Here is a 25,567-nt window from a genome sequence, read left to right as displayed (position 1 = left end):
AGTAGTAACTGCTTTATGAATCTGGTTGCTCCAGTGTTAGGTGCAGATAAATTTTGGATTGTAATATCTTCTTGTTGGCTTGAATTTTTTTATAATTATGTAATGAGGTTCTTTGTCATTTTTTTTTACTGTTGTTGCTTTAAAGTCTATTTTATATGATGCAAGAATAGCTACTCCTGCTTGTTTTCATTTCCATTTTTGTGGAATACCTTTTCCCACCTTTTTACTTTGATTTTAGATAAAATATTATGTGTTAGGAGGGTCTCTTGAAGACAGCAGATATTTGATTTGTGACTTTTTATTCATTTTGCCAATCTTTATCGTTAAATGGAGCATTTAGCCCACTTGGGTTCAATGTTAGTATTGAGATGTGACATACAATTCCATTCATCATGTTAATTGTTCCCTATAGATTTTGTTTTCTGCTGTTGTGTTATTGTTTTATAGGCCCTCTGAGTTTTATATTTCCTAGAAGTTCTATTTTGGTGCTTATCCAACGTTGGTTTCAGGATTTAGAACTCCTTTTTGCATTTCTTGTAAGGTTGGTCGGGTAGTAACCAATTTCCTCAGCATTTGTTTGTCTGAAAATGACTATTTCTTCTTCATTTATGAAACAGTTTTTCTTTATACAACATTCATCGCTGGCAGTTATTCTGTTTAACGAGGCTAGAGATAGGATCCTAATCCCTTCTGGCTTGTAAGGTTTCTGCTGAGAAGCCTGCTGTTAGTCTGATAGATTTTCCTTTAGAGGTGAATTGATGCTTTTTTTCTCACTGCTCTTAAATTTTTTTTCATGTTGAATTTAGATAATCTGATGACTATAAGCCTTGGTGATGGCCCTTTTGCAATGAATCTTTTATTTATTTATTTATTTTTTTGTGTGTGAGACGGGGTCTTGCTCTGTTGCCAGGCTGGAGTGTAGTGGCGCAATCTCAGCTCATTGCAACCTCCGCCTCCTGGGTTCAAGTGATTCCCCTGCCTCAGCCTTCCGAGTAGCTGAGACTACAGGCACGCGCCATCACGCCTGTCTAATCTTTTATATTTTTTAGTAGAAATGGGGTTTCACCATGTTGGACAGGATGGTATCGATTTCTAGACCTTGTGATCCTCCCCACTTGGCCTCCCAAAGTGCTGGGATTACAGGTGTGAGCCACTGCACCTGGCCTTTGCAATCAGTCTTTTAGGAGATGTTTTATCTTCTTGTATTTGGATATCTAAATCTCTAGCAAGGCCAGGGAAGGTTTCTTCAATTATTCCCTCAAATAAATTTTCCAAGCTTTTTTCTGCCTTCTCTTCTCCCTCAGGAACAGCAATTATTCTTAGTTTGGCCCTTTTACATAATCCCATATTTCTTGGAGACTGCTCATTTCTTTAGATTCTTTTTTCTTATTTTTGTCTGGTTGGGTAAATGCAAAAGCCTTGTCTTCAAGTTCTGACATTCTTTCTTCTACTTATTCTAGTCTATTGTTGAAAAATTTCACTGTAGTTTAGAATTTCCTAAGTGTGTCTTTTATTACCAAAAGTTCTGACTGATTTTTCTTTAAGATACCTCTTCCTTTAGAAAATTTTGTTTATTGAGTTTTTTTTGTTTTTGCTTTTTACATTTCTTTATGTTGGTTTTACCTTTCTGTGGTATCTCTTTGAGTACCTTAATAATCAGCCTTTTGAATTCTTCTTCTGGTATGTCAACAATTTTATGTTGGTTTGGATCCATTGCTGGAGAGCTAGTGTGATCTTTTGGGGGTATTTTAGAATCCCATATTGTTATATTACCAGAATTATTTTTCTGGTTCCTTCTAATTTGGTAAGACTAATTATTGTTGAAATTATTTTTGACTGCTTTGTTTCTTTTCCCCCCTTAAGGATGTGATTTTAGTGTTTATAGTTTATTGTAGGCTAATTCAGCTCTTGGTATTTTCAGGAGTGAAGACTGTATGAGTTCCTTGACTATAGAGAAGCCGATTCTGGGGAATGTCTGCAAGGAATGCACAGATGTGACCTGTCCACAGTCTCCCAGCAGTGGGTACTGGCACCAGCTATGTTGGGAATGACAGGGAAGTCACATAGACTCTTGGAGATTTCTTGGATATAGGTGGTCTTAGTGTATTGGCATTCTCAAATACCAGTTGTGGTAGTAATGAACAGTCACATGGACAGACTCAGGACCTCCTGGTTAGCCAGAGTGGTATAGGCGATGGTGATAGCTGAGGTCATGCACAAGTTTTCTCCTTCCTGGGTGCAGTGTTATTTTACCTGAATGCTGTAATGGACTGTGTCAGTTGGCCTCCATCCAGGAGGTGTTGGCTGCAAAACAGCACTAGCTGTGGTAGTAGAAGCAGGATTTGTGCTAGTTTTTTTGCCGTACGTACTCTGGTTTCTCAGGAGATGGATGGGGCCATAAAGCTCCCCAAAGTTTTCATCCCTTGTGTTAAGCTACATTTCCCACTCACCCCCTGATTCTGGCCAAGAGAGTTCTTCCCAACTTGAGGTTATACTGCAAAATTCAGTTGGGAGCTTCTTTTAACCTGCCACTGCTGCCTTAGTTGGCAGACTTCCACAAGGGTCCCAGTGAGGCAAAATAAGGAATGACTTCCTTCAGTCCACGCTGTAGACTGAGAATGCATGCCAGGCTCCTCCCGCTGCCATTCCTAGTTCCTACTTTTCTATTTCTCACTGCTCCCTAAACCAGTTCCAATGCTGGGTAGGGTTAAGGCCTTCCCCGTGGGCTGGATTGCCAGGTTCTCCAGTGGTGATGTATGTCCTAGAGGCAGTGTCTTCCCCTCTCATACTCTCAGTACTTAAGAGTTTTTTGCCTGGCTCATGGTATAGCCTGCAGCCTGCTGCTTCTTTCAAAGAATCTGTGGATTTCAGTTTTCCTTTAAGTTTCTGCATTGTTTCTTGAAAATGATGTTCGCAGTATGAATCTACACACTATTTTGCCTTTCCAAGTGGGAGAGGCATGCTAAAACTGCCTCCAATCCACCATCTTGGAGCCAGTCATCTTTTTAAAGAATGGTGGGGCTGGGTGTGGTGGCTCACGCCTGTAAATCTCAGCATCTTGGGAGGCTGAGGCAGGCGGATCACAAGGTCAGGCGATCGAGACCATTCTGGCCAACATGGTGAAACCCCATCTTTACTAAAAATACAAAAAGTAGCTGGCCGTGGTGGCATGTGCCTGTAGTCCCAGCTACTTGGGAGGCTGAGGCAGGAGAATCACTTGGGTCTGGGAGGCGGAGGTTGCAGTGAGCTGAGATCACGCCACTACACTCCATCCTGGCGACACAGTGAGAGTCCATCTCAAAAAAAAATAAATAAATAAAATTTAAAAAAAATAAAAATAAAAGAATGGTGGAGTGTGGTTAATATTCCTTGTAGACACTATATTGTCCCAATACCTAAACTAAAGAGTTATTATTTATATTTTAAAAAAAACTACCACTTACACATTGTAGCTGCTAAAAGATAGAGATAGAGATACTTTTACTAACTCTAACATGAGTTTTTATGTCCCTGTCCAGGGCTGCTGAAATCATATGGTGCTCATAAATATCTAGTTATATAGCCAAGAAACAAAAGTTGCTGTCTCTTATAACTTGGGTCTGGAAAGCTATTCCACCTACAGATTGTCAGAATTCTCAGACAACTCTATTAAACCTGTCCTCCTACCCAGAGGTAAGAGAAATCAGGTAAAATAACAAAAAAAACCATAATTAAACTCTGGAAGATTTAAAAAACAAATGATTAATAATTTTATTTTTATGCAAATAACAAATCTTTGGGACAGATCAAATGCATTTTTTACTTCCATATTGCCAAACTTTGATTTGATTGATTCTATATTTATCCCCATGTGGCAGCTGGAGCACTCACTTTAGAGAGAGACTTTCTTAATTCTAGCCTATCAGGGAAAATCTGCAAGTTAAAAACTCACTTTTATCAGCAGGCATTCCAAGAATGGCAGGTGGCAAATAAACCTCTTGGTGGATTATTCTAATTGTGTTTTCTTTTGCCTTCATAACTTAAAAAGTGGTAAAAGAAGGAAGAGGGCGACTTGCAATGATTTTGACAAGTTGTGTTTACATCTTTCTCTAATGAACACTATATTTGAAGTTTTCACTGACTAAGTATGAAGCTAGTGTGAGGGGGTCTATAACTTACATAATGGATATATGGAAAGAAGAACTAGGAATAACTGGTTGCATTAAGTATATCAAAGTATTGACTAATGTTATTACTAATTATTTTTATGCCTTTCTCTACTTTTATTAATTTTCACAGTTTTTTATGAATTTATTTATGTTGAGAACAAGAATAAATTACAAAATACTAAAACATAAAATTTAAATAAAAGAATGTAAAAATAAGATAAGGCAAAAATACAAGGTCTAATCTAAATGAAACCATAATGATATTAATCTGCATCTGTTTTTTGTTTGTTTGTTTGTTTGTTTGTTTTAAAGAGACAGTCTTGCTCTGTCACCCAAGTTGGAGTGCAGTGGCATGATCTTGGCTCACTGCAACCTCCATCTCCTGGATTCTAGTAATTCTCCTGCCTCAGACTCCTGAGTATCTGGGATTATAGGTGCACGCCACCACACCAGGCTAATTTTTTGTATTTTAGTAGAGATAGGGTTTCACCGTGTTGCCCAGGCTGGTCTCGAACTCCTGAGCTCAGGCAATCCACCCACCTCGGCCTCCCAAAGTGCTAGGATTACGGGCGTGAGCCACCACGCCCGGCCTGCATCTTCTTTTTATAACAATATCTATTTTAATTATTAACCTAAACCATCAAATATCAGTTTAAACTGTTACTGTATATTTTACAAAATATATCTAAAAGGAATTTTATCACAAATGTTAATTGGTTGAGTATCTGGATATTTCTGATAACCTTGTTTCAATATAACTCAATGATAGTATTTTCCTAACAATTTCATTTTTTAAATAATCGAAGCAAAGAATCAAGTTTATTTTAAGTGACAAACTTCATAGTAACTGCCTACTCAGTAAATGTTTTTCTAATTTGGATTTTTTGAAAGGAAATATGCATGTATTGTGTCTTCAGAAATATGCAGACACTTATTTTTCTCACTAGCTGGAAGAACCCATAAAAGAAATGAGTTCATATGAGAGGTCAAAGTAAGAAGTGGAATCCCAGCAAGAACATATACTTCTCACTTGATCTTTCCAACGACCTCACATTGAATTATGTCTTTATATATTTACACTGTCTTCTCAATAGGACACCTTACATTTACTTAGAGTTTCAGCATTCATTTTTCAGCAAAAACCTACCACCTACAGTTGCAGGTTTTAAAAATTTTTTCTTACAATCCTCATGGAAATTTTTCCAAAACAATATTACTTTTCTTAAAAAGTTACACAGCAAGACTGCTGCAATAGTGATTGTATTAGTCTGTTCTCACATTGCTATAAATAAATACCTGAGACTGGATAATTTCTAAAGAAAAGAGGGCTTAGTTGGCTCACGGTTCTGCAGGCTCTACAGGAAGCATGATACTGGCATACGCTCAGCTTCTGGGGAGGCCTCAGGAAACTTATAATCATGGTGGAAGGTGAAGGGGGAGCACACACATCACATGGGCAGAGTAGGAGCAGGAGAGAAATGGGGGAGGTGTGACACACTTTTAAACAACCAGATGTCGTGAGAACTCACTGTTGCAATGACAGCACCAAAGGGGATGGTGTTAAACCATGAGAAGCTGCCCCTGTGATCCAGTCACCTCCCACCAGGCCCCACTTCTAACACTGGGGATTACAATTCAACATGAGATTTGGTCAGGGACACAGATGCAGACTGTATCATTGATAAATACAGAATGTGATGGACATATAAAAAAGAGCTCCCACATCTGTCTGAATGAAGAACAGCTTCCAAAGAGGTTGCATTTTTGCTGAGACTTGATAGTAAATTTAAATGTTGACAGAAAGGCTCATGTGAAAAATATATAGAAAGATGGTGAGTATGATATGTTCTGGGAACTATGATTAGTTCTTTATTATTGGATGTACTTTATTTTCTTTTTATTTATTATTTTTGAGATGAAGTTTCGCTCTTGTTGCCCAGGCTGGAGTGCAATGGCACGATCTCGGCTCACTACCACCTCTGCTTCCTGGGTTCAAGTGATTCTCCTGCCTCAGCCTCCTGAGGAGTTGGGATTACAGGCATGTGCCGCCACGCCTGGCTGATTTTGTATTTTTAGTAGAGACGGGGTTTCTCCACGTTGGTCAGGCTGGTCTCAAACTCCTGACCTCAGGTGATCCGCCCGCCTTGGCCTCCCAAAGCTCTGGGATTACAAGCATGAGCCATCATGCCCGGCCTTGGATGTACTTTAAAATATTCTCTTTGTCTTCACTAAGTCTCTTGAAATCTTGCAAAAATGTGTAAGGAAGTTAGTGGCCAGGAGTGAGCTTAAACAGCTAGATAGGAGCTATGTGAAGATGGCCTTGTGTAATTGGTAAAGGGATCTAAATTTGTCTATTTTTTTTTCAGTTCTTTCACTGTATCACTCTATTCTTGTTTCAATTATTTAAATTTTTCCTCATATTTAAAAATTAACAAAGTTTCCCTATCAGTCAAGTCTCATTCAAGTGACTCAAAGTCTCTCTTTTCAACAATTACTTTGTTAAATAAATATGCAATTTTTATTTGCTTCTTTTCTAGACAAATGGCACAATAATTATAATCCTTTAATGTAACTATCAAAACAGTATTTTTAAATTTATAAACTGCTTTTTTAGATTGCATGTGGGCCAGGTGCAGTGACACACTTGTAATCCCAGCACTTGGGGAGGCTGGGGTGGGAGGATCATTTGAGGCCATGAGTTTGAGACCAGCCTCATGAGGCCATGAGGAAGGATCGTTTGAGCACAGAAATTTGAAGGCTGCAGTGGACTATGATCATGTCACTGCACTCAGGCTTGGGCAGCAGAGCAAGATCCCAACTCTCAAAAAAAAAAAAAAAAAAGAATGCACATGTGTAGATGGTATCATCTAGTTCAAGTCACTAAAACATTTTTCTCCAGCTTTAGCTAAGTTTCACCATCATGGGAGATGCCTTTTTATAATCCCAGAGATATCAATTTAGACCTTTCAGACCTATCTCTACAGTATCATGCCTTTTTGGAAGTAATTAATATAAATTTTCAGTAAAATAGATGCTATTATGATTGATACATAAAGACCACCTTTCAATACTACTCATTATTTTTTTATTTTATTTTATTTTATTCTTTTATTTTATTTTATTTTTTGAGATGGACTCTTTCCCTGTTGCCCAGGCTGGAGTGCAGTGGCATGATCTTGGCTCACTGCAACCTCTGTCTCCCGGGTTCAAGCAATTCTCTGCCTCAGCCTCCCGAGTAGCTGGGATTACAGGCTCCCACCAACACGCCCGGCTAATTTGTTTCGTATTTTTAGTAGAGATGGGGTTTCACCATCTTAGCCAGGCTGGTCTTGAACTCCTGACCTCGTGATCCACCCGCCTTGGCCTCCCAAACTGCTGGGATTACAGGCATGAGGCACTGCTCCCGGCCCCATTATTTTCTTCTTAAGTGTACTAAAAAAGCCCCCATACATTATTTGCTATAAGAAGAGGACAGAAATAACAGAAATTACATGAAATTATCTTGACAGACATCTATCCTCCAAGTGTGCTTGACAGTTTGTGCTATTTGTGTCTGTCTTGTGTGAATATATTGTTATTAGGACACGTAAAATGCTTAAAGAGAGGCAAGCACCAGTTGGTATTAGTGAAAGATAAGGCAGCACACTGCAATGTCTGGAGCTGGGTGTATGTGTATGGAAAAAGGGAAACTCACAAAGAGGAAACGACATCCTTCCAGCAGGAAAATATGTCGCAGTCCAGGGGATATCTTAAATAGATAACAAAGGAATTGACTAATGTGTGAATATTGCTAGATTCTAAACATAGACCATGAAAGGTGCTAAACTGATTTGATGGGAAAATGAACGCAAAGGAGCATATCCCTTCTTCCACCAGTTTTTGAGGCTCTTTCTAGTGCCCTCTATTGACAGAGCCAAAGGGGAGTCTGGTGCCAAAGGAGAAACACGGTTTTTAGAGTTCCAGCCTTAGCATCACAAAGCAAAGTATATAGCTGGGTGGATTGGAAACTGGCATCAAAAGCTTAATAATTGGCACATCTAACAAATGTATAACTGTCTGGTTTTTAAATAAATGACTATGAGTCTAATCATTGTGTGTGTGTGTGTGTGTGTGCATATATATATATGTGTGCATATATATATGCATACACACATATATACAGATATATACACACACATATATACACACACACACACACACATAGTGTATATATGTATGTGTGTGTGTGTGTATATATCTGTATATACACACTCACATACATAGTGTGTGTGTGTAATCTCAACACTTTAGGAGGCCGAGGAGGGTGGATTGCTTGAGCTTAGTTCAAGACCAGCTCAAGAAACATGATGAAATCCCATCTCTACCAAAAATACAAAATTTTGCCGGGCATAGTGGTGTGTGCCTGTGGTCGCAGCTACTAGGGAGGCTGATGTGGGAGGATTGCTGGAGCCTGGGCAGTAGAGGTTGTAGTAAGTGAGCCCAGATTGTGCCACTGTACTCCAGCCTGGTGAAAAAGTGAAATCCTGTCTCAAAAAAAAAAAAAAAAAAATGAGATGCAGCATGAATTGGAAGGCTCAATATTATAAAACTATCAATTTTCTGTAAATTGATCTAAAAATTTACTGTTGTTGCAACCAAATAATTTTAAAATGGTTTACAAAAAACTTTTTTTTTAAAGTTCAAAAAATTTATAGGACAAAGAAAAACTTTGATAAATTTTTAAGGAAGAAAACAAGATGGGAAAACTTGCTTTATCAAATATCAAGATACATTTTAAGGCAGAGTTATTAAGATATGATATCAACATATAAGTAGACAGACAAATAGAGCATAAATTTCAAAATCAGATCCATGCATATTTCAAAAATTGATAAATCATCAGAGGGATGATTACAAATGAGAAGGGAATGGATTTTTTATGAAATAAATGCTATTAGGGCAACTGATTGTTCACATGAGGAAAAACTGAACTTGAATTACTATTTCAGCATATATACAATGACTAGTTTTAGATGGATTAAGAACTAAGTTTGAAATGTACAGTTTTAACACCTTCAATAAAATATTGAATAATATTTTCATGATATCAAATCAAGGGAAAACAAAATTATATAAAATATTGATGTATTGGATTATATTAGGAGAGAAATTTATTAACACAAATTAACATTAAAGGTTAAAAGTCAAAGAATTTTATAATATATTTGAAAAAATGTAATGATATAAATTAAAGAAATACCTTGAATATCAAATAACAAAAAAAGAGTAATCCTATAGATATATGGGCAAAATATATTAACCATAAATACACAGAAGACATAACACATATGGCCACTGTATATGTGGAAAGATATTCAATAATTCCATGTCCATGAAACACAATTTTTAAGAAATAAAGTATATATTGCTGACCATGTGCAGTAGTGAAAACTCACATAGCCTCATGGTGAAATGGTAAATTATTACATCTATCTTTGAAAATAATATTCCAATATCAAATACTATTCAGCATATTTATTTATACACTGCAATCCAGACTTTCCATTTTTATGCACATACCCTAGACAAACATTGCACATGTGCACAAGGAAACATGCACAGAAACACTGCTTACCACATTTGATTTTACTGAAAAAATTGTAAACAACCTAAATAAGTATTTGTCAATAGGAGGATGAATAATAAATTGTGGTACAGCAGTACAAGAAAAAGCAGTAGGTCTACATATATAAGCATAATTAAATCTCGTTTGTTGACCAAAATAAATGAACATTGCAGAATAACGATGGTGTAATATGACATTGAATCTTAAAGTATCCAAAACAGTATTTTTTATAAATATATATTTTTTATAAACTTTCTTAAACATTTATTAGAATTGATTAAAAAACAGATTCAGAAAGTAACCATATCTCAGGGAATAGGATTCATAAGGGAAAAATAGTGGTCTCATGCATAATCTGTAAAATATACATCTTTAGTAAATAAAGTCGCTGAAACAAATATTACACGTGGTTAAGAGATGCTAAACCTGGATTGTGAGAATAGGAAGTCAGTTATTTGTTATACGTGTTTATTCCTTTTTCTCTGTACTTTTGAAAATTTTAACTACCTACTCAATTGAATATTTGTGCTGATAAAAATGCAACCCAATCCATTACCTCACCTTTTACACAAAAATTAACTTAAAATGTAAGTTTTACAATGTAAAACCTAAAAGTATGAAACTTATAGAAAAAGATAGAAGAAAATTATGACTTTAGGTCAAATGTTTCTTACATATGAGACAAAAATATGTTTTATTAAAGAAAAATGATAAATCAAACTACATAAAATTTATTAATGAAAAGTGATTATTAACAGAATACATATGAGCCACAGGTTAGGAAAGAAGATTTGCAAATCACGTATCACAAAAAATCTTATATCCAGAATATAGAAAGAATTCTCAAAACTCAACAGCTAAGAAAGAACCCAATAAAATATAGGCAATATTTTAGACAATAGACATGAATAGATTCTTTACCAAACAAGAGTTACAGATGATCGATAAATACGTGAAAAGATAGTCAATATCATTAGTCATTAGGTAAATGGAAGTACAACTGCAATGAGATACCACTTTGCAACTATTATAATGAAAAAGAAGAAAACTGACAATGCCAAGTGTTGACATGGATAGGGAACAACTGGAGCTTTCATATATTGCTGGTTGGAATGTAAAATGATACAGCGAAACTTTCATTTTTTATAAAGTTAGGCACATGATTATGATATAATACAATATTCCCTCTCCTAGGTATTTACCTAGGAGACTAAGAGACATGAAAATATTTGTTCACACAAAAACTAGTACAAGCATATTTATAGCAGCTCTATTTAATCATCAAAAACTAGAAAAAACGTAGATGTCCCTCAACAAATAAAATGATAAATAGTGGAACATACACACAATGGAATATTATTCAGTGATTTAAGAAAAAGCAATTAACTAGGCTTCATCTACGTAATATGAACCTTGGTCTCCACAACCCCTTATCTTAACCCAGACACTCCCTTCTATTGGTTTGAGGTCTTCAGCTACCTATCCCCCTTGAAGCCCCGGCTTCAAGCTGTCCTTCCTTTCCAGACCAAATCAATGTACATCTTACATGTATTGATTGATGTCTTATGTCTTCCTAAAATGTAAGCTGTAGTCTGACCACCTTGGGCACATGTTCTCAGGATCTCCTGGGGCTGTTTCATGAGCCATGGTCACTCATATTTGGCTCAATAAATTTCTTCAAATACTAAAAAAAAATTAACTGTTGCTACGTGCAATAACATAAATGAATATCAAGTATACTGTGCTAGGTAAAAGAAGGCTGACTCAAAGGCTACACACTTTACTATTCCCTTTACATGACATTGTGGGAAAGGCAAAATTATGGAAACAGAAAACAGATTAGTGGTTGCCAGGAGCTGAGCAAGAAAGGGACTTATTTAAAAGGGGCAGCAACACAACAGTTTTTTAAGTGGTGATAGACCTCTTCTGAATTGTAATTTTTGTCATGTGTGCCTTTGTCTAAACTCAGAACTGAACACCAAAGAGGTAAATGTTATTATTGTGTGTAAAATAAAAATTGACTAAGCAATAATATAAATATATAGGTATATATGCACATATATGTACAAATATATTTTACAAGTAATGTAAAACTTGATTTAATAATTTTCAGTACCTGTATTCTAAGTTTCCGTATTACAAAGACTACTTGTCTGCCAATTCAGGGAGAAAAATTATGTTGGGAATAATTGAAATCTGTTAAAATTACTGAGATTTTCAGACAATTTTCAGAATAGAAAAGAAAGAAACTTGTAAAATTTTCCATATGATTCTCTTGTCTTTATTCTATACTATTTCTAAAGTACAGGTTTTTATGGGGCTTTAGGTTCAATGTTTTCAAGCAACCATCACAAAACCCTGTACAATTTTAGAGGTAGCGGTGAAAGCGAAGGAAGGTGGTTGTTAACCAAATGGCAGAAGCTAAGCAAGCCATGGAATGGATGAATACTAAATGTTAATGAATAGCTGTTCTATGCTTCCAGACTCTTCTGTTTGTATTAATTAATAAAGTTAATTAAAAGTAGATATAATATGATGAATTTTTAAAAAAAGAATACTGCATATTTTTCTTTGTAACATTCCCCATCGTCTACTTTCTTGGAAACATTACTTTTTATTTGTTCTTTTTTAAGAAACAAACACTGTTTTTGATAGACATTCAAACATCTTTCATAAAGGACAGAGACTACTTCTTCAAATGCAAACCAAAAGGGAATTTGGAATAATTTTCTTGCCCTGTAGGAAGATTTTCCTTAGGGAAAGCTTATTTAATAGAGAAAATGTGTTGATTTCAGTAATCACAGATGTTTATTCCAGTCTATTTATATTTGGCTCTATATTTTTTATGACATATAAATAAATTTCTTAAGTTTGGTGCTAATAAGAGTTTGTGATGCTGATAATCCTGACTACAGTTAGGAAAAGTGCATATGGCTATGCTATTCTCCAGGCTTGTTCACACAGATCTACCCACACACATCTTCATAGCAAATCTGTAAGGCCACTGCTACTTAATTACTTGGCATCTATTGTGCAAAGACTGACAACCTTACTACATAGTTGGGAAGAAAGACACGTTTCTGTTAAGGAATAGACTGAGGTCACTGTGCTTATAACCTATTACAGATTTGTTTACTTTCTTTAAAAAGGTAAAACGTATCAGTGGCAAGTCATGATTATATTTCTAATGTTGATTTACATCAGATTCCATTATGTGGAATCTGAAAAATTTTAGCTAGAATTGCATAAATCCATTTTAAACCTTGAAATTTCTTAAGCAGCTAAGGCATACATTTTGTAGAAATTTTGAAATGGGAACTCTGATGTGTGTGAGTGTGTGTATGTATAGTCGTATATAATCATATACATTGTAAACCCCTCCCATCACACACACAAACATTCCCCTAAAGGAGTACTGGCATGGAAGACAGAGGAAAGCTAGTATTTATTAAGCACCCATTTAGTAAGACTCTCAGCTATTATTAATTACTATTATTTTTTCTTTCTTTCTTACTTCCTTTTTTTTTTTTTTTTTTTCCCCTTTTTGAGACTGGGACTTACTTCTGTGGCCTGGGCTGGAGTGTAGTGGCCTGATCTTGGTTCACTGCAACATCGCCCTCCCAGGTTCAAGTGATTCTCCTGCCTTAGCCTCCTGAGTAGCTGGGACTACAAGCATGCGGCACCATGCCTGACTAATTTTTGTATTTTTAGTAGAGATGAGGTTTCACCATGTTGGTCAGACTGGCCTCCAACTCCTGACCTCGTGATCCATGTGATCCACCTGTCTCGGCCTCCCAAAGTGCTGGGATTACGGGCGTGAGCCACTGCATCCAGCCAGCTATGATTATTTTTCTAAGCTTTAATCATAAGAAATCTCTAAGATACATGTTTAAACAGAAAATTGTGAGCCTTCCTCAAGGCCTACCAAATCAGACCCTAGGAGTAGAGGTCTAGGAATGTGTAATTTAGCAATTGCCAGAGGCGAGTCTTTTGACCGAGTTTGAGAAAAACTGAGAAGAGTTCATTTAAACTTCAAGTTATGCTGTAGACATTGTATCATTTTATAAAGAAACTAAAACATATATATCAATAAACTTGGCCAATGTTGATTTATGATAAATGAGATCTAGAATGTGAAATAAATCTTTGAATTCAGAAGTCTACATTTTCCTACCCTTGTGGTACTTGCTTTTTCTTTTAACAGCTTTACTGATATGTAACTAACATATCATAAAATTTACCCAGGAAATTCGAGGCTGCAATGAGCCGTGATCACACTAATGCACTCCAGCCTGGGCAACAAAGTGAGACCATATCTATCTATCTGTCTATCAATCAATAAAGCCATCGATTTTTACTATATTCACAAAGCTGTGCAACCATCACTATTAGCAGATTGTAGAACACTTTCATTACCCCTAAAATAAACCCAGACACATTAGTAGTTATTTCCCATTTCTTCCTTTCCTCACGCCTGGCAATTACTACTTTACTTTTTTTTCTCTGTGGATTTGCCTATTATGAATATTTCTTTTAAATGAAATCACACAGCACGTTGCCTTTTGTGTTTGGCTTAATGTTATAATATTTTCAAGGCTCATCCACATTATAGCTTGTATCTATTCTTCTATACTTTGTGTGAAAGTTTTTCTATGAATATATATTTTCAATTATGTTGAATATGAGTGGAATTCTCAAATGATAACTCTATGTTTAACATTTTGTGGAATTCCCAAACTGTTTTTGAAAGTTTTTGTACAATTTTACAATTCCACCACCAACTTTCCTCTATATCTATCAACACTTTTTATTTTTGATCTTGTCATTTTGCCATTTTAATGGGTGCAAAATGTTCTCATTTTAGGGTTTTTTTTGTTGTTGTTGTTGTTTTGTTTTGTTTTGAGATGGAGTCTTGCACTGTCACCCAGAATGGAGTGCAGTGGCGCGATCTCTGCTCACTGCAAGCTCTACCTCCCCAGTTCACGTCATTCTCCTGCCTCAGCCTCCTGAGTAGCAGGGACTACAGGTGCCTGCCAAGAAGCCTGGCTAATTTTTTTTGTGTGTATTTTTAATAGAGATGGGGTTTCATCGTGTTAGCTGGGATGGTCTCGATCTCCTGACCTCCTGATCTGCCCACCTCGGCCTTGCAAAGTGCTGGGTTTACAGGCTGGGATTATGGCCACCGCACCCGGCCTAGGTTGTTTTTTTTTTTTTTCTTTTGAGACAGTCTTGCTCTGTCGCCCAGGCTGGAGTGCAATGGTGTGATCTCCTGGTCTCAAGTGATCCTCTTGGCTCAGCCTCCTGAGTAGCTGGGACTCCAGGCACTCACCACCACACTTAGCTAATTGTGTGTGTGTGTGTGCACGTGTGTGTGTGTTTTGTAGATATGGGTTTTGCCATGTTGCTCAGGCTAGTCTGAAACTCCTGAGGTCAAGCAATCTGCCCACCTCAGCCTCCCAAACTGCTGGGATTACAGGTATGAGCCACTGCGCCCGGCCTCATTGCAGTTTTGATCTGCTATTTCTTAATGACTTATGATGATTCCTATCATTTCTTATGCTTATTGGGTATTTATAGATCTGATCTGGAGTTATGTCCGTTTAAATTCTCTCCCCATTTTAAAAGTCAGTTTGTATTTTTATTAAGTTATAAATATCCTATTTATTTATTTATTTATTTATTTAGAGATGGAGTCTTGCTCTGTTGCCAGGCTGGAGTGCGGTGGCACAATCTCGGCTCACTGCAACCTCCGCCTCCAGGGTTCAAGCAATTCTCCTGCCTCAGCCTCCCAAGTAGCTGGGACTACAGGCACACACCACCATGCCCACTAATTTTTTGTATTTTTAGTAGAGACGGGGTTTCACCATGTTGGCTAGGATGGTCTCGATCTCTTGACCTCATGATCTGCCAGCCTTAGCCTCCCAAAGTGCTGTGGTTACAGGCGTGAGCCCCTGGCCTATGTCCTTTATAAATTCTGGCCATAATGCCCTATCAGATATATAATTTGCAAATATTTTCTCTCAATGGATTGCTTTTTCACTTTTTTGATCATATGCTTTGAAGCATAAGTTTTTAATTTTGATAAAGTCAATTATTTTCTTTAGTCACTGTGCTTTTATTGTCATATCTAAGAAACCATTCCTTAATCTAAAGTCTTGATGATTTACTCTTATATATTTTCTTCTTAGAGTTTTGCAGTTTAAATTCTTATTTAAATTAAATCCCTCTGATTCACTTTGAGTTAATTGGCATAAATGGTGTGAGGTAGGGTCCAGCTTCATAATTGTGTATATCCAGTTGTTCAAATACCATTTGTTCAAAAGACTGTTTTACCCCATCAAATTATTTTAACACTTTTATTAAAAGTCATTAGACCATAAATTTATATGTTTATTTCTGGAGTTTCAGTTGTATTCCATTGATCTACATGTCTATCCTATGCCAGTACCACTCGGTCTAATCAATTCTGTGCTGATCACTACTGCTGTGTACAGTACTTACAGAAAATGTGAGTCCTCCAAGTTTGTTTTTCATATTAAAGATTGTTTTGACTATTTCAGATCCCTTGCTTTTCTATATAAATGTCATAATCAGTTTGTTAATTTCTATAAAATAGGCATTGTGAAAGGAAAATATCTTGGGCACCCAAAATCACTAAGCTAAAAGGAAAATTCAAACTGGGAACTGCTGAGGGCAAACCTGCCTCCCATTCTATTCAAAATCATCTGTCTGCTCACTGAAATAAATACATATCTGATTGCCTCCTATGGAAAGGCTAATCAGAAACTCAAAAGAATGCAACCATTTGTCTCTCACCTGTGACCTGGAGGTGAGCCCTCTTGCTTCGAGTTGTCTCCCTTTTGCTTTGAGTTGTCCCACTTTTCCAGACCAAACCAATGTTCATTTTACATATGTTGATTGAATGTCTCACGTCTTCCTAAAATGTATAAAACCAAACTGCTCTGAACACCTTGAGCACATATCATCAGGACCTCCTGAGGCTGTGTCACAAGTGCACATCCTCAACCTTGGAAAAATAAACTTTCTAAATTAACTGAGACCTGTCTCAAATTTTGGGGGTCCACCACATCTAAAATTTTCATGGGGATCTCATTGAATCTATAGATCACCTTGGGAAGTGTTGACACCCTAACATTATTAAGTGGCCAACCAATGAACCTGACTAGTCCTTGCAACCCCTTCATCTTGTTTTACCTCTCTGGCTGTTACACAGGATTTCTGTCTTTTCATTTTATCCAAAAATACTTGGTTTTAAATTGTCTAATATTCAGCTTATAACACAAGTAGTACAGGCTCACTGTAAAGGATATAAAACAGTTTTAGACATATAAGATATTGTAACTTTATAGTGAAGAACAGGAATATGACACAGTAAAAATCTGGGTGTAAGTCAGGAGTAAAAGCTTTGTATAATTTAAAATTCATGGTAAGAGTGTTAACATTTATAAAAAATATATTTTGTTGTCTAAAATTCCTAGGTTATTAAAAATCAAGAAATCTACATTTAAAATGAAAATCACTATAACTTATAATAATAAAGACCTTTTTAAAAGATCTACCATTCTTATATACTGTATTTGTCCTTTTCAAATATTTATCTTTAATCACAAGCCCCAATTTAAAGGGAAAATTAGTCTGGGAAAGATTAAATAATATATACGAGGTTCTATGATTATAAAATGTAGATCTGAAATTTCAATCTAATTCTGATTCAAAGATCCCACTCATTTTATTATAACAAGCAATAGTAAAATGAGCATAAAATTAAGAAACAGATGTATGTTTTTGTACTATCTCTCAAACACTAACTGGTAAATCATTTCATATCCTTGATCTCAATTTTTACTTTTGTGAAATGAGATAAATAATACTTCACAACCGAATATATATTTCAGAAATGTAAGGTTGGTTAAACTTTCAAAATTAATAAAAACAATTATTCGCATTAACTGAATAAAGGAGAAAGTCATATACAACATCTTAATAGATGTAGAAAAAAATTTTTATGAAGCCAATCTCTTTCATGCAAAGCCTCTTACTAAACTAGGAATAGAAGGGAACTATAGATAAAAAGGATTTTTAGAGGCTATATCATCAACATAAATAATTCCAAATTATTGAAATCTTTCCTTTGAGATGAAGCAAAGGGCAATAATGTCTGCTATTATCACTTCTATGTAACATTGTACTGGAGATGCTACCCAATGTAATATGGCAAGAAAAAAGAAAGAAATAGTAATAAAATGGAAAAAGAATAAGCAGGATTGATATCATTTGAATAAAATGCTATCATTCACATAAAATGCTAAAAGTATCAACAGAGAAAGTACTGAAATTAATGAGCATATTTATTATAATTGAAGGTTATGAATTCATTATAAAAATATCAATTGAATTTCTATCTACTTGTAACAGAAAATTGCGTTAAAAAAACGCATGTTCTCACTCATAGGTGGCGATTGAACAATGAGAACACTTGGACACAGGAAGGGGAACATCACACACTGGGGCCTGTCATGGGGTGGGGGGAGTGGGGAGGGATAGCATTAGGAGATATACCTAATGTAACTGATGAGTTAATGGGTGCAGCACACCAACATGGCACATGTATACATATGTAACAAACCTGCATGTTGTGCACATGTACTTAAAGTATAAAAAAAAAACCTAATATTTAAAATAGCATGCCAATATATACTATACATGAAAATTGAATAAATAATATGTAAAATATATGAATAAGTATATAAAATATTGAGTAATAAAGACTCATGGAAGTGATAGAACATGCCATGTTTGTAGATTTAAAGAAACAATATTGTCTTCAAACATTTTTGAACTTAAGAAGTGAATTTAATATATATAGAGAGATAAAATCACCAAGAACACCAAGTTGCTTTTGAACAAAACAAGGTGAGAGGTCTTGACCTATCAAATAACAAAACTTTTTTATTTTTATTTATTCTTTTTTGAGACGGCGTCTCGCTCTGTCACCAGGCTGGAGTGCAGTGGCGCGATCTCAGCTCACTTCAACCTCTGCCTCCCAGGTTCAAGTGATTCTCCTGCCTAAGCCTCCCAAGTAGCTGAGACTACAGGCACGCACCACCACGCTGAGCTAATTTTTGTATTTTTGGTAGAGACAGGGTTTCACCATGTTGGCCAGGATGGTCTCGATCTCTTGACCTCGTGATCTGCCCGCCTCAGCCTCCCAAAGTGCTGGGATTACAGGTGTGAGCCACCACACCTGGCCAAGACTTTTTATAACTATTGTGGTAGGAGTTATTAAGAAATTATTTTAGGCAGATAAAGAGGAAAAGTTTTTGTTTCTTTTAAAGCAGCTTCAAAAACGTTTCTTGTCTAGAGGCAAAGTCCCGGCTCTTAAAGCCGTGGAGGCAACATTTAATAGGCAAATGCCGGCCATTAGAAACTGGGTCCACCCAAAAATGGCAATTCCCATGGCCTTCTTGCCCTTGCCCCACATGTGCCTGGCAACATGGCTGTCCCCACATATCCCTACATATGTAAAACATCATAGTGCCTTGTATTTGCATATTAAAAGGCTAGGGTGGGAGGGCCAGTTTTTTAGAAGCTATGTGAAAAACAGGCCTGGTCAAACCAATCCCCTGAGTCCTGTACAAATCCAACACCGCCTCCTCCAGCCTCTTCTTATACCTGAGTGGTATCTGTCATGGAGTCTCCTCTTTCAGCTTTGGAGCCCCCCTCCCTGTCTCTGTATGGGGAAGCCTCTTCCTTTTGCCTTCTCTTTTCTTTCTTGCTTATTAAACTCCGCTCCTTAAAACCACTTCACATGTGTCCATGTTGTTTTATCTAAATCGCGGGAAACAAGAACCTGGTGTTCCTCCATTCATTAGAGCTGTATCACTACAACAATAAGGATAATAAAAGATTAGAAAGATAGGTCATGGAAATAGAAGAAAGAGTTTGAAAACAGACCCCAGATATAATCACTTTTTACTTATGACAAAGGTAGTATTGCAGATTAGTGGGGAATTACGATATTTTCAATATATGTTACTGAAGAATTTGGATATTCATATGAAAAATATGAAGCATAATCTCTTCTATATATCAGAGAAAATTTAATTATATTGATATTGTTAATTACAGTGTGAAAGAAAAAACTAGGTGTCTGGAAGAAAATATAAAATAAAAATCTTTGCAAGGTTAATATAGAGAAAGACTTCCAAAATGTAACGTAAAAACATTTATCTAAAGGAAAAGACTGATTAATTATATTTCAATAAAGCCAAGAATTTCTTTTCACAATATACACCATTAAAATAATCAAAAGACATACAGCTGACATGCTGAAGCTATTGCTAAAATGTATACCTAGCAGAGTATTTTTGTTGAGAATATATAGAAATCACCTACAAATTAATAAGAAAAAGAGGTTAGTCAATGGAAAAATGGCAAAGATCTTGATCAGACACTTCACAAAGGATGATATCAATATGGACAATAAACATGAGAAGGTTTAACAGCATTAGTTATTAGGAAAATAATAAAAAAACTACAGTGAAATACTGCAACAGAGTTATTTGAATGGCTAAATTAATATGCCAAAGCATCAGATATTAGAAAACATCTGGCACAAACATAACTGCTCTATCTTTTGGTGGAAGTACAGATTGGCACAATCACTCTTTAAAATTGTTTTGGTCTTATATATTGAGTGTAACATACGCATTCCTTATGCCTAGCAATTCATTTTTATAAACAACAGAAATGTTGTTTATTTGTACCCAAAGACAAGGAGTTTCAAAACTTTATCATTCATAAAAATCAAATATTAGAAACAATTTTAAAGTCTGCAAATGGTATGATGGATACTTTATTATACAATATATTCATATAAGAAATTCAGTGAAGCAATTTAAAAAAACAAATTACATCTCCATTAAGTAACATGGCTGTTCTTAAAATATTGGATGAATGAAACCAATACAAAATAATACATATTGTGAGGTGTCAGGTATATAAAATGTGAACAGTGGCAAAATTGAGCAGGAGAATACTGTTTAATTTCCATGTGTTTGTATAGTTTCCATAGTGTTTAGAAATGTATATTTTCATGTAAACCTATAATCTATAGAAAGTTATACAGTATATGATTTATTGGTCTTGGTGGTGGCTCAAAGGTATTCTTGTGAAAATTTATTGAACCATATATTTTACTTTGTTTCCTTTCATGTATGAGTGAAATATTTCATAATAAAAATGTTTTATGAGAAGAAAATTACAGAGTACTAAAATCTTTTTTTTCCCCTCTCTATTTTTATTTTAGGTTCAGAGGGTGCATGTGCAGGTTTGTTACATGGGTAAATTGCATGTTGCTGAAGTTTGATGTAGGAATGATCCCTTCACCTAGGCAGTGGGTGAAGTACCCTATAGGAAGTTTCTCAACCTACATCCCTCTCCTACCCTCCCCCATCAAGCAGTCCCCAGTGTCTGTGTTCCCATCTTTGTGTCCATATGTATTCAGTGTTTACTTCCTACTTATAAGTGAGAATTTGCAGTATTCGGTTTTCTGTTTCTGCATTAGTTCACTTAGGACAACGGCCTCCAGCTGCATCCATGTTGCTGCAGAAGACAAGATTTTGTTCCCTTTTATGGTTGCATAGTATTCCATGGTGTATATGTAAAATATTAATTTCTAAAATAATAAAATTCAGATATTAAGACAAAAATTATTTTTAATTTTATATAGTTTTTATTGCATCTTAATACAGTATAAAGTGTTTACTTTTTACTTTAGTTTTTTAATTTTTAATTTTTATGAGTACAGATTTGGAGTTTGGGTTGTTCTTATCTTTCTAATTTTTTAAGATGCATTATGAGCTTATTTGAAGATATTCTACTTTTTTCATGGAGACTGCTATAAAATTTCATCTTAGTACTGCTTTCTCTATATCCCATAGGTTTTGGTATGTTGTGTTTCCATTTTCTTTGTTTTAAAAATAATTTTATTTTATTTTTAATTGCTTATTTGACCTGCTGGTCATTCAGGAGCATATTGTTTAATTTCCATGTGTTTGTATGGTTTCCAAAGTTCCTCTTGTTATTGATTTCTAGTTTTATTTCATGTGATCAGAGATGATACTTGATACAATTTCATCTTTAAAAAATTTTTAAGACTTGTTTTGTGGCCTAATGTATGGTCTATCTCTGAGAATAATCTATGGGCTGAGGAAAAGAATATGTATACTGTAGCCATTGGATGAAATGTTCTGTAAATATCTACTAGGTTCATCTGGTCTGCACCACAGATTAAGTCTTATATTTCTTTGTGGATTTTCTGAAAGGATGATCTGTCCAGTGCTAAAAGTGGAGTGTTGAAGTCTCCAGCCCTTATTGTATTGAGGTCTATTTCTCTTTTTAGCTCTAATAATATTTGCTTTGTATATCTGGGTGCTCCAGTGTTGGGTGCATACGTATTTACAATTATAATATCCTCTTGCTTAATTGACACCTTTATCATTATATAATGCCATTTTTGTCTCTTTTTACACTTTTTACCTTGAAATCTATTTTGTCTGATATAAGTATAGCGCCTTCTATTCTTTTTTGGCTTACATTTGCATGGAATATCTTTTCCATTCCTTTATTTTCGGTATTTGTGTCCTTATATATGAAGCATGTTTCTTGTAGACAACAGATCATTGGCCTTGTTTTTAAAAATCCTTTCAGCCACTCTGTGTTTTGATTGGAGAGGTTAGTGCATTTACTTTCAATGTTATTGTTGATAAAGGCTTACTACTGCCATTTTGTTATTTGTTTTCTGGTTGTTTTGGCTTCCTCCCTCCCTCCCTTCTTCCCTCCCTTCCTTCCTCCCTCCCTTCCTCCTTCTCCCCTCCCTCCTTCTCCCCTCCCTCCTTCTCCCCTCCCTCCTTCTCCCCTTCCCCTTCCTTCCTTCCTTGTCATCCTTTCTGTGAATCTTATTTTTTTATGGTGGTATGTTTTAATTTCTTGCTTTTTATTTTTTTGTATATCTGCTGTAGATTTCTTGATTTGAGGTTACCACGAGGCCTGCAAATCACATCTTATAAGCCATTATTTTAAACTGATGTCGACTTAACACTGATTGCAAAAACAAGCAAAGAGAAAACTAATAAACATGCTACACTTTAACTTCATTCCCCCTCTTTTTGACTTTTTATTGTTCATATTGATATATTATTGTCCATGCATCGAAATGTTGCTGTAGTTATTCTTTTTGATAGATTGATCTTTTAGTCATTCTACTCAAGGTATGAGTAGTTTACACAGCACAATTACAGTGTTGCAATACTCTGTCCGTATACTTACTATTACCAATGACTTTTGTACCTTCAGATAATTTCTTATTGCTTGTTAACATCCTTTTCTTTCAGATTGAAGAACTCCATTTAGCATTTCTTGCAAGATAGGTCTGGTATTGATGAAATCCCTGAGCTTTTGCTTTTCTTTGTCTGAAAAAGTCATTATTTCTTCTTCATGTTTGAATGATATTTTCATTGGATATGCTATTCTAGGAAAAAACTTTTTTGTCCTTCAACACTTTAAATATGTCATGCCACTCCCTCCTGGCCTGTAAAGTTTCCACTGAGAAGTCTGCTACCAGATGTACTGGATCTCTTTGGATGTTATTTGTTTCTTTTTTTCTTGCTGCTTTTAGACTCCTTTCTTTATTCTCTACCTTTGGGAGTTTGTTTATTAAATGTTTTGAAGTTGTCTTACATGGTTTAAATCCTCTGGGTGTTGTATAACCTTCTTGTACTTGAATATTGACATCTTTCTCTAGATACAGAGAGTTCTCTGTTATTATCCCTTTGAATAAACTTTCTACTCTGAACTCTCAGTCTACATCCTCTTTAAGGCAGATAACTTAAATTTTCTTGATCTTGTAGGCTTGCTTTGTTCTTTTTCTTTTGACGGGTATATTTTCAAATAGCCCGTCTTTAAGCTCACTAATTCTTTTCTCTTCTTGATAAATCCTGCTGTTTACTCTGATGCATTCTTCTCTATGTCAATTGTTATGTTTCAGCTCCAGAATTTCGGTTCAATTTTTAAAAAATCATTCATATCTTTATGTTAAATTTATCTGATGGAATTCTGAATTCTTTCTCTATATTGTTTTGCATTTTATTGAGCTTTCTTAAACCAGCTATTTTGAATTTTTTGTCTGAAAAGTCACATATCTCCATCACTCTGGGATTGGCCACTGGTGCCTTATTTAGATTGTTTAGTGAAGTCATGTTCCTGGATAGTCTTGATACTTGTGGATGTTTTTCAATGCCTGGACATTGAAGAGTTAGGTATTTATTGTAGTCTTTGCAGTCTGGCTTGCTCGTACCCATCCTTTTTTAAGAAGGCTTTCCAGGTATTCCAAGGGAATTAAGTGTTGTGATCTAAGTCTTTGATCACTGCAGCTGTATCTGCATCAGGGGGCCCTTCAAACCCAGTAACATTGTTTCTCTTACCCATTCATAGAGGTACCACCATGGTGGTCTTTGGTAAGATCTGAAAGAATTCACTGGATTACCAAACAGAATGTCTGGTCTTTTCCCTTACTATTCCCAGAATAAATGGAGTCTCTCTTTCTCTGCTGAGCTGCCTGGAGCTTGGGGAAGGGTGATGCAAGCACCCTGTAGCCACCACCACTGAGACTTTGCTGGGTCAGACCTTCCTATCCATATTTTAAAAAGATACTCTTTTCCAATTTTTTTCTGAATATTTTTCCCAGCTTACACTGTGTGTTCTCTATTTACTTATATAAATGTAATTTGATGAGCCCCAAAGAGACAGATAAATGAAAATTATTTTAGAAAGAATAGAAAAAAGAAAATATGCCTTAAAAGGCCATACTTAAAGATTCATCTTCAATTTATTTGTCATCATATGCAATAGCAGAAAATGTTTACAACATAAACTATGTATTCTTAAAAAGTTTACTTTATCATGTGTTGTAAGACAATAGGTCAACAGTGGGTGTATTTTTTTCTGCTTTGATTGTATTTTATTTAATTATTTATTTTTGGCTTAATAGAGTCTTCCCTTGGCAGGCTGGATAAATGTCATGGCCCCTAGCCCTTTCCAACTCGTAATGAAAATAGACCTATTTCCAGCTGCACCTTGCTGATTGCTTCTACCTGCTGCTCAGGATAATTTGTTCAGTGTAAAAGAAGACTTCAGTAGTTATTGAAGGAAAAAGGTACAAAAGAGACTATTGTGCAGCATCTCCATAAAGCGGCTTATATAAAACAGTCCTGATTAAATGAAAGTGTCTTAAGATTATATAAGATCTTCAGTGTTTCACAATCACAGTTAAAGCAGCCATCATAAATAATTACTGTAAACTAGAAAATCAACCGTATCTGGCAAATTAGAATTCATTTAGTTTGCCTTACTTAATGTGTTTTTCACTTTCTTCTCTAACTTTATTTATGAAGAAACTATAATGCTATTCATTTTTAGGAAAACGTAATTTCAATGTACTTTTATTTTGAAAAATTCTAAAACTGACCTAAAACTTAAAATCAGAAGGGTTTTCATTGAGTTAATAAATTCTTGATAATATCAGAAAAATAATATCAGAATCAGAAAAAGTTATTACAGCAGTAAACAGCATTTTAGGCAAATTCCATTAAATGTACATCATATGAGCATCATTAAATATTCACAAATTCATTAAAAGTATCATCATCAGTATCTCAGTATGGAAAAGATATTCTCATTCCTTTTTAAAATTTTATATATAATATATATAATATATTCATATATTATATATATT

This window comes from Hylobates moloch, unplaced genomic scaffold (assembly GCF_009828535.3).
Source record: "Hylobates moloch isolate HMO894 unplaced genomic scaffold, HMol_V3 SCAFFOLD_1, whole genome shotgun sequence".
In the NCBI taxonomy this organism is placed as follows: domain Eukaryota; kingdom Metazoa; phylum Chordata; class Mammalia; order Primates; family Hylobatidae; genus Hylobates; species Hylobates moloch.
This window is presented reverse-complemented; position numbering follows the sequence as displayed.